An 11,416-nucleotide genomic window follows, 5' to 3' on the forward strand; every position below is an offset into this window, starting at 1 on the left:
CATAGAATATAAAGCTGGGAAACAGAATTCAGCGGCTGATGCGCTGTCCAGGTGGAATGATGGCTGTCTTTCGGTTCTGTATTTGGCAATGAGTAGTGGGTCTTATGATTTCCTGGAAGCACTAAGACAAGAGAATGTAACCTGCCCTGATTTGCGCGTTTTACATGACCAATTGCAGCAGGGAAAATTAGATGCCTCTGTCTATTCCAGCAGGGACGGCTTACTATACTACCGCCAGAAAATTTTTCTCAGCAAACACTCCAACTTCAAAAACCAGATCTTACAGGAGTTCCACGCATCTCCAGTCGGGGGCCACGCCGGCGTGACTCGCACTCTCTTGTGGTTGGGAGCTAATTTTTTCTGGCACGGGATGCGTAATGATGTGCGAAGCTTTGTGTTGGCCTGCTCAGTTTGTCAAACAATAAAGTACTCTCCAGCAGCTCCTTATGGTTTGCTTCAGCCGCTTACAATTCCTGAACGGGTTTGCGAAGATTTAGCTATATATTTCATCGTCGGGCTACCAAATTCTCATGGGGTTACTAATATATTAGTGGTAATTGACAGACTTACGAAGTACGCTCATTTTGGGGCATTACCGAATCACTATCTTCCACAAAGGTCGCTGATCTTTTCTCCAACATGGTTATTCGACTTCATGGACTACCACGGACCATTATTTCTGATAGAGATCCAATTTTCACCAGTACATTTTGGAAAAAGCTCTTCGAATTGATGGGTACTAAATTGCGCATGAGTTCGACTTACCACCCACAAACGGATGGCCAAACAGAAGTCACTAACAGGTACTTGGAGCAATACTTACGCGCTTTTACAGCGGATAACCCAAAACAGTGGAGTAAGTTCTTGATGTGGGCTGAGTATCATTACAACACTAGTTTCCACTGTGCTATTGGTATGACTCCTTTTCAGGCGGTCTATGGGCGAACCCCACCAACGATTCCAGCGTATACACGGGGGTCTACTTCTATTCAGGCCGTGGAGGAGGACTTGATGACTCGGGATGCCATTCTGCACGAACTGAAGACTAACCTGCACCGAGCGCAACACCGCATGTGCTAGCAAGCTAATAAAAAAAGAAGAGACATTGATTTCAAACTGGGGGACCTCGTCCTTGTGAAGCTCCAACCATACAGGCAGTCAACGGTGGCTCATCGTTTAAACTCCAAGCTTTCCAGACGTTATTTTGGCCCTTTCGAAGTCATTGCAAGAGCTGGTCCGGTTGCCTACACCTTGAAGCTGCCGCCGCATAGCCGAATTCATCCGACCTTCCATGTCTCCTTATTGAAACCATATTGTGGTGCACAACCAGTCAACAGCCTTCCCCTCCCTGCGTTAAGCTTAGCAAACCGACCACTCATGACCCCATTGGCTATCCTAGCTACCCGCCTCCACAAGATTAATCACACAGTGCATCGACAAATCTTGGTGCAATGGTCCTTGTGCCAACCCGAAGATGCAACATGGGAGGATTTTGAAGCTTTTGTGGACATGTATCAGTTGCACAACCTTGCGGACAAGGTTGAATTCGTGGAAGGGTGTAATGATAAACAAGTCCAAGAGATAGGCCCAATACAATTGGACCCGAATGCTGTCCAAGAGTATATGAAAAGCTGGGAGCAAAACACAGCCCAACATGAGGAGGAAATACCCAAACCAGCAGGTGATGATCGGGCAGAGGCAGAGGAGAACAAACCTGGGGAAGAGAAGGGGATGGCGCGAACCAAGAGAGTGATTAGGCAACCACGTTGGTGGAAGGATTTTGTGACCATTCTGAGGCGTTGAGAGATGAGAGAGAGAGAGAGAGTAACTAATTTTTGTTAGACTTTGCCCAAGGATTGTTATGGGTATAAATAACTCTCTTGTAATTTTTAAAACTTTTATGCTGAATGAAATTGACATTTTTTGTTTGGGAGATTAGCTCTGTCTCAAAGAGGGCCTTTTCTTATCAGCTGGGCTCGACGACAACGACTGGTGGCTCGGGGGCTCGGTTTGACGGCGGGTGGGGGGTCTCGGGTCTGGGCTCGATGGTGCAGGGGGATCGGGGTCAGGCTGTACAGTGGCAGGGGCTCGAGGTTAAACCAAATAATAAATAATCAGCTCATTGCCTTGGTTTTTTCTGTTTCTTTCTTCTTCATCTTCTTGGATTCTAACTATTGATGATGTTTCCAGTGAGGTAATTGGTTTGCATTTATAATTGGTAAAATGAACAAATGTAGTCTTACTCTCTTTATCTATTTCTCGACTTCAATTTCCATTTTTTCTGCTCACTTGACTGGAATTCATCTACAAGTTGTACTTAATTATGTGCAGCTAGACCAACAAAGCTTGTTAGAGATACTGAAATGATAGCACCATGTCCAGCAGCAATACTTTATCCAACAAGTGGAGGCAACATCCATTGTTTCAGAGCGATGACCCCCTGTGCCATATTTGACTTCCTATCACCACCATACTCTTAAGAAATTGGACGACATTGCACTTATTTCCGAACATCTCCATGAAAAGATTTGCCTGGTAATAAAATCTTTATTTTTGTTACTGAGTAATGTAGTCAGTTTCTATTTTTCCGAAACCTTGTTAGAAGTACAAATGCTTTAACTTTGAAAGAGTAATTCAATTATAATTCATTGAGTCTATTCTTTATTGGAATGAAGGTAGTCTTGAGTTGGATGGAGTTACAACTCCTGAAGTAACATGGTTAGAGGAACATCAACCTCCTAACAATTTTGTGATTCGGAGAGGGCTGTACAAGGGTCCTGTTATTAGAACTTGAGAATTTCTTATTTTGATGTTCTTTACATTTTAGTCAAAGCTGCTTTACTTGATAGGAAACATTGACGGGAATTATGGTATATGAGTGGTTGAAATGACCATGGCAATAATATTTTTGGCTATGTAAGTTGGGCATTTGGTTTTGTACATAATAAAACAGCCGTACACTCGTTGATTTACTTACTGATCTCACATGAAGCTTGTAGAGTAGTCTCTGAAAGTTCTTTTGTACAGGCATATTTTGTTCTTTTGTTTATGAGCTGATATTTGATATTTTTTTATGTCTTTTGTAGGGCCTAATTTGAAGTAATTTGGATACAATTGTTAGTTTTGTTCTCTTAGTTTTGAAGTAAGCACATCATATGAACTTGAGATATATGGAAACTAGTGATTTTCTGCTAATTGTGGCCATTGCAACTTGCAAAGCTATTGAGTGTTGAAATTTCTTACTTAATTACTTGTGTTAATATAGGGTTGCCTAAAAAATAATCAGACAACTCTGGAATGAACTCTTTTTCCTTGGATACATATTTAAAACCAAGTATGCCTCTCTTTCCCTCCACATATTGAAAGAGGTTTATTAGTCACTCCATTGGGACTGGGAGGGAGGTATTTATGAGAGAACATATAGTTTTATGGTGCCACACATGTATTAGTAGTTAAAGAACAAAAAACTTTTGTTGATAGATTTTTTTTTTCCACTACAAAAACTAAATGACTTATTTTTTTTCTTGCTTGGGAAACCCCATGTATGCTTGTTTCATTTTTCAGTAAAGAATATAGTGAAGTAACTGCTTTATATCATGCTTATTAACTATTGAATTAGGCTAGATACTGCTGAAAATATGATTTATAATATTTAACATCTAAGATGATGTAATAGTGCAGTATTTGTTCTATATTGATATTTTAATGGCTGTAGGTAGCAATTGAGGTCGTGAAAAGGAAGCCATCATCATAGAGATTTCCTAGCTTTTAGCAAAAAGAATAAAAGATGGGACTAGGAAAGTTCGATGAAATTTTCATGCTACATAACCTTTTATAGGATACGATCTTTGGCATGCAATTAATTAAATGTATTGTTTTGTAAAAAGGTTTTGGATAACAAGTTGAGGGCAATATGATTTTTTGAGAAGTTTCTGACTTACTTGAGATTTTGGCACTGAATAGATCCATGCATTATTGGTGAAACACAACTATATTTTTAGTTCCATATCTTGTATTAATTTTCTATTTCTAAGTATGCTCTCTCCCCTGACATTTTCATTATATGACAAAGGATGCTGGCTAATCGGCAGTCTGCTGCTCGCTCAAAGGAGAGGAAAGCTCGCTATGTACAGGAACTTGAGCGAAAAGTTCAGACTCTTCAAACAGAAGCTACAACTCTATCTGCCCAACTCACACTCTTTCAGACTCTTCAAACATTGGTAGTTGAAGTTTTTAGAATAAAAAATATATTTCACTAACTTTGTATAAATTTCTTGTTTAATATTTGGTAATGATGGAATTTGACTGTAGTATAAACTATCATGTAATATGATTTTGTAAACCAAGTAGACTAAATATTGAAATTATATTTTTGAGTAATTAATAAAAAATTATTTTTGTTGTATTTTCTTTTGAAAATTTTAGAAATCTAACATATATAATACATTTGGGACTCTCAAAGGGATATATTTTTTTTTTTAAAATCAAAATGAAAATTGTAGCTGCATTTTTTTTTTCAAAAAAATTACTTTTAAGAGCATGCAAAGCGAGTCCTAAAAATTACTTAAAGGCACTCAACCCGTTTTTTTAGGACACGCGTTGTGAGTCCTAAAAACATTCTTAAAGGCACTCAACGGGAGTTTTTAGGTCTCGTGTTGCGAGTCCTAAAAATATTCTTTTAGGACTGTTAACGCGAGTCCTAAAAACATTTTTTTAGGGCTCGTAACGTGAGTCCTAAAAAACCTCAGTTTTTAAGGCTCTCAAATAGAGGACTCGCGCCCCGCGAGTCCTAAAAAATCTTTTTGTAGTAGTGATTCAAATGTTTTTCAATTAAAAATCCATTATTTTATTCAAGCTAAATGAAGATCTTTTCATTCTTGAACTCTATAAATAGGACCTAGTACCCAGCCATTTCTTCATTCTTCAAGCTGAGTTCAGAGTCTACAAGCTGCTAGGATTACTTTAGAGTGTTAAACACTTGGGTTGGGGTTATAAGCTTTATCATTATAAGCTTATTAAACACTTGGGAAGTAAGTTTTATAGTGTATTTCAGTTTCAAGGTGTAGTTCGGTCATAGAAGCATTCAAGGTATTCTTATTTCTAGTTCCTTTATGTATTGTTTCATTAGTTCTTATAGTTTTTCTCTACTCAAATCCTAACTCAGTATTCTTTATTCTTGGTTAGGCATCTAAGTTCTTTGAACTTGAGGTTCTTGTTGGTAAGTATCTTTTCGATGGTGTAGTTCATTCTTTTCATCTCTTTTCTTTAGAATACTCACCTCTCTATTAATGGTTTTTAGGAGTGTTCCAAAATCCCGACCTTGTTCTCATCATCCCGGTATTTTGGTAAGGAAAATAGGATAGTACTTATGTGATATGTGTTATGTTTATATAAAAGTGTTATGATTATGCTATAGTATGACTTTATGTGTTATGATATATGTATGTTTGGGGCTTATTGTTGTTATATAGCAAACCCTATCACTTTTATGTTTTGGGGCTTATAGTAGCTATATAGCAAACCCCAACACTTTTATGTTTTTACGACTTATAGCTGCTTAACTAGAAAATCTCATTATAGTACGAGGCTTATAGTTGCTTAGTTAGCAAATCCCAATAGTCACCATGTACATGGGTTAGAATTATGATATATGTGTTATAGTGTATGATATATGTTCATAGTTTATGTGTATGATTATGTTCATGATTGTAGTAGATTTTCCTTGCTGGGCATTAGGCTCATTCCTTTATGTTTTATATGTGCAGGAAAATAGTTATGGCGGCGGGAAGGTTCTTGGCAGCTTGGGAATGTATATTGAGGGAGAATGGAAATTGGTGGACTATGAGAACGATTCGAGGATGAAGTTGTTTAAGTCTTTCAATCATATTTTCTATGTAGTTTTTCGCATCTGAGTTGTAACGAATTTTAAGATTTAAGTTATGTTATGCTTTATTTTCAAAACAATGGGATCCCATATCCTACTTATGAATTTTTATGTATTTTAAACCTTTACTTTAAAGTTTTTAAATAAAGTTATGGTGATTTCATATGTATGTTTTCTTAAGATTAGTGTCTGTGTGTAGTAGTTTATTAATGGTCCAAGGTCTAGAATAGTTAGGTCGTTACAGTTGGTGGTGCGACCGTATTTTCAAAGATTGATTTACGGTCCGGGTACCATTAGCTCAAGGTACGGAGAGAAGATACTCCTAAGACAGCTTTTAGAACTCATTATGGGCATTACGAGTTCTTGGTTATGTCTTTTGGTCTTACCAACGCACCAGCCCCGTTTATGGACTTGATGAATATGGTCTTCAAGGACTAATTAGATAAATTCATCATAGTGTTCATAAACGACATCTTAGTATACTCCAAAGATGAAGTAGAGCACGAGGAACACTTGATATTGATTTTGTCATGACTAAAGGAGCATCAACTCTACGCCAAGTTCAAGAAATATGAGTTTTGGGTTTCGCAAGTAGCGTTCCTCGGGCACATTATATCCAAGGACGGAGTTGCAGTAGATCCATCAAAGGTAGAGGCCGTGAAGGATTGGCCAAGACTGAAGAACGCATCTGAAGTAAGAAGCTTTCTGGGATTAGCAGGTTATTATTGGAGGTTCGTAGAGGGATTTTCTAAGATAACCACTCCACTCACCAACCTGACCCGGAAACAACAAAGATTCAACTGGAATGATAGATGTGAAGAAAGCTTCCAATTGCTTAAGGACAAGCTGTGCTCAGCACCAGTACTCTATGTACCGACACCCAACGATAAGTTTGTAGTCTACTGTGATGCATTGAAGCAACGGTTGGGTTGCGTGCTGATGCAGAATGACAAGGTGATAGCCTACGCCTCAAGGTAGCTAAAGGATTATGAGCAACACTATCCAACGCACGATATGGAGTTGGCAGCGGTGGTCTTTGCGTTGAAAATTTGGCGCCATTATCTTTACAGAGAACGGTGCGAGATTTATACAGACCACAAAAGTTTAAAATACTTCTTTACTCAGAAAGAGCTCAACATGAGGCAATGTAGGTGGTTAGAGCTAGTGAAGGATTACGACTGCAAAATCCTATACCACCCGGGAAAGGCAAACGTAGTTACTGATGCACTAAGTAAGAAGAGTTATGGAAGTTTAGCTGCACTAGCAGGAATATAAAAGCCGTTACAACAGGAGATGATCAGTGCCGGAATAGAAATAGTTGTCGGTAAGCTGACTAATTTGTCTATCCAGTCAAATCTACTAGAAGATATACGGATTGGGCAAGGGCATGACGACACACTAGCAACACATATGGATGCAGTCAGAGAAGGCAAGGCCACAGATTTTTCAATATCAAGTCAAGGATTATTGAGATATAAGGATCGAGTATGCGTGCCAGATAATCAAGCAATTAAGATGGTGATTCTAGAAGAAGCGCACAGTACCCCGTACTCAGTTCTCCCAAGGTCGACCAAGATGACTCACGACATCAGGGAAATCTATTGGTGGCCAGGGATGAAGAAGGACATAGCGGAATTTGTGTCTAAGTGTCTAGTATGCCAGCAAGTGAAAGCAGAACATCAGCGCCCTGCAGGCTTATTGCAACCACCTAGCGTGCCAGAATGGAAGTGGGATGATATAGCCATGGATTTTGTGACAGGAGTGCCACGAACGAACAAGCAGCATGATTCCGCTTGGGTAGTAATAGATAGACTTACTAAGTAGGCTCATTTCCTGCCTGTTAAGACTTCATACACGGCAGACCAATATGCAGACATCTATGTCCAAGAGATAGTATGGTTGCATGGAATCCCCAAGACAATAGTGTTGGATAGAGGATCGGTGTTTACATCGAGATTTTGGGGCAGTTTACAGCAAGCCATGGGTACTAAGTTAAGTCTTAGTAGTGCTTTTCATCCTCAGACAGACGGTCAGTCTGAGCGTACGATTCAAATTTTAGAAGATATGTTGCGCACTTGTGTACTTGATTTCGGAGGATCATGGAATAAGTACTTGCCGCTGATAGAGTTCTCTTACAAAAATAGCTACCAGTCAACGATCGACATGGCACCTTATGAGTTGTTTAATGGAAGAAGGTGCAGATCGTCGTTGCATTGGGACGAAGTAGGAGAAAGGCAACTTCTCAGTCCCGAAGCTGTTAGAAAGCTCAAGAAACAGTAGTGCTAATTAGACAGCGTATGCTTGCTGCTCAAAGCCATCAGAAAAGCTATGCGGATGCTAAGCGACACGATGTGGAATTCAAAGTCGGAGATCAAGTCTTCCTGAAGATATCTCCTATGAAAGGTGTGAAGCGGTTTGGGAAGAAAGGCAAGCTTAGTCCCCGATTTATAGGTCCTTTGGAGATATTGGACAAAGTGGGAGCAGTTGCATATAGACTAGCCCTACCGCCAGCCCTAGCAGATAGCCACAACGTTTTCCACATCTCAATGCTACGCAAGTATGTGTCAGACCCATCTCACATCCTCAAGTACGATATGATAGCACTCCAGAAAGACTTGAGTTATGAGGAACGACCGGTTAACATCCTGGATACGGGGTGAAGCAGTTATGGTCCAAGAGTATTCCAATAGTCAAAGTCCTATGGAGTAATAGTTCTGAACGAGAGGCAACGTGGGAGTTGGAGGAGGACATAAAAGGCCGGTATCCGGATTTATTTGGTAAGTAAATTTTGAGGATGAAATTCTTTTTAGTAGGGGAGAATGGTAGAGTCCAAGAACTTTACTTAGCTAGTTAGGTAGTAGTAGTAATAGTAATAGCTAGTAGTAGTTGTAGCATGTTTATTACTGTGGATTTTGGTTCTAGTCGAGACTTAGTTGGACACTCGTAGCAACACTTGTAGATTTTATAAGTTTAACCTATAGTTTAAGAATATTAATTATAACCTAAGGTTTGATTAATATGACTGATTATGAAGACGATATTTATTATACTATAAGGTTTAGATAGAACCAATAAGATATTAACACTTGTTATGTGTATGTTTAATGAGAAATTAAGTATTTTTGAGGAATAGTTTATTAAGAGTAATATTTGAAAATCCCAGAGTCTGTCAGCAGCTTTGAAATCGTTAAAGGACTTAGTCAATGTTGTTTACTAAATTCAAATTAGGCTGAAAAAGTGTAATTACGTGTATAATATTTCAGCGTATGCTGATATATCGCAGCTCTAGAGGGCGATATATCGCCACACAGGGATACGAAAAACACGTAACTCCGCACGACCACCTCAAAAACCCTCGGGAATATGAGCCCAGGCGATATATCGCCTATGGTAAGCGATATATTGGCTCTAGGGCTGCATTTTCAAATGATTTTGAAAGCGAGCTCATTTTAATCCTTAACCTCTTGATAAGTCCATAATCTTTTTGACCGAGTCTTCAGCCTCTGCTGAACGATTATTCAAATGTTTTTTAATTAAAAATCCATTATTTTATTCAAGCTAAATGAAGAAATTTTCATTCTTGAACTCTATAAATAAGACCTAGTACCCAGCCATTTCTTCATTCTTCAAGCTGAGTTTAGAGCCTACAAGCTGCTTGGATTACTTTAGAGTGTTAAACACTTGGGTCATTATAAGCTTATTAAACACTTGGGAAGTAAGGTTTATAGTGTATTTCGGTTTCGAGGTGTAGTTCGGTCATAGAAGCATTCAAGGTATTCCTAATTCTAGTTCCTTTCTGTATTGTTTCATTAGTTCTTATAGCTTTTCTCTACTCAAATCCTAACTCAATATTCTTTATTCTTGGTTAGGCAACTAAGTTCTTTTAACTTGAGGTTCTTGTTGGTAAGTATCTTTTCGATGGTGTAGTTCAATCTTTTCATCTCTTTTCTTTAGAATACTCACCTCTCTATTAATGGGTTTTAGGAGTGTTCCAAAATCTCGACATTGTTCTCATCATCCCGGTATTTTGGTAAGGAAAATAGGATAGTTCTTATGTGATATGTGCTATGTTTATATAAAAGTGTTACGATTATGCTATAGTATGACTTTATGTGTTATGATATATGTATGTTTGCAGCTTATAGTTGTTATATAGCAAACCCTATCACTTTTATGTTTTGGGGCTTATAGTTGCTATATAGCAAACCCCAACACTTTTATGTTTTTGGGACTTATAGTTGCTTAACTAGCAAACGTCATTATAGTACGAGGCTTATAGTTGCTTTGTTAGCAAACCCCAATAGTCACCATGTACATGGGTTAGAATTATGATATATGTTCATAGTTTATGTGTATGATTATGTTCATGCTTGTAGTAGATTTTCCTTGCTGTGCATTAGGCTCATTCCTTTATGTTTTATATGTGTAGGAAAATAGTTATGACGGTGGGAAGGTTCTTGGCAGCTTGGGAATGTGTATTGAGGGAGAATGGAAATCGGTGGACTGCGTGAACGATTCAAGGATGAAGTTTTTTAAGTCTTTCAATCATATTTTCTATGTAGTTTTCTGCATCTGAGTTGTAACGAATTTTAAGATTTAAGTTATGTTATGCTTTATTTTCAAAACAATGGGATCTCATATCCTACTTATGAATTTTTATGTATTTTAAACCTTTACTTTACAGTTTTTAAATAAAGTTATGGTTATTTCATATGTATGTTTTCTTAAGATTAGTGTCTGTGTATAGTAGTTTATTAATGGTCCAAGGTCTAGAATAGTTGGGTCGTTACAATCTGGTCGTCAGTGCCATCGCCAGTGGCACTCCAAGTAGTAGACTCATTTTCATCATGGTGAGATTGCAAAAGTGTGACCATTCGTAGGATGGACACTATCACCAAGCTGGCCAAGATATCCACTCTGTCCATCATGGTTTGGGAAGGTTCTGGTCGGTACTATGTGCCTAAATTGGAGAAACGACTAGGAAGATATATTAAAAAAGGGAACGACAAGAAAGACAAAGGATCAGGATATAAAATATTGTTGTCCGCGCGCAGATCAATCGTGAGGAAATACGCTTGATAGTATTTTCCCATGTTGGATTTGTAGGTTGTATCTGTCAAGAAGATGAGGGAGTTTTCTTGGTGGTATAAATGGAAGAACCTTGATTATTATACTATGGGTTCGACTTGACATCAAATATATAGCTAATCTATTGAGGACTTGGTACAATCCATCTTTTATGGTGGTAAAGGATATAGAGTGTTCATAATACTCTATATCCGTTCAGAGTTTGTAATAACTCAACTATTTCTAAAACCTTGGATCATTAAAACTACTAGACATAGCTACTATTTTTTAGAAAACATACATAAGAAATAATCATAACTTTATTAAAACCCCAAAATAAATATTGTGCAAATTACAAAATAAGATGTAAAATATGGTATGGATACACATTGTTTAATAAAACATAAAACATAATTTAAATCAATTGTTAAAAAACAAAATGCGGAACTACCACTACTACTACTA

General features: G+C 38.0%; 1 long non-coding RNA gene across 1 annotated transcript; it reads left to right on the forward strand.

Annotated features, from left to right (window-relative positions):
- The first annotated feature begins 2,071 nt into the window (after positions 1 to 2,071).
- LOC133784075 (uncharacterized) lies at positions 2,072 to 2,436 on the forward strand. Its single transcript, XR_009871113.1, has 2 exons — positions 2,072 to 2,194; positions 2,332 to 2,436. It is a non-coding gene; the product is annotated as an uncharacterized LOC133784075 (long non-coding RNA).
- The last annotated feature ends 8,980 nt before the right edge of the window (positions 2,437 to 11,416 follow it).

This window comes from Humulus lupulus, chromosome 6 (assembly GCF_963169125.1).
Source record: "Humulus lupulus chromosome 6, drHumLupu1.1, whole genome shotgun sequence".
Classification (NCBI taxonomy): domain Eukaryota; kingdom Viridiplantae; phylum Streptophyta; class Magnoliopsida; order Rosales; family Cannabaceae; genus Humulus; species Humulus lupulus.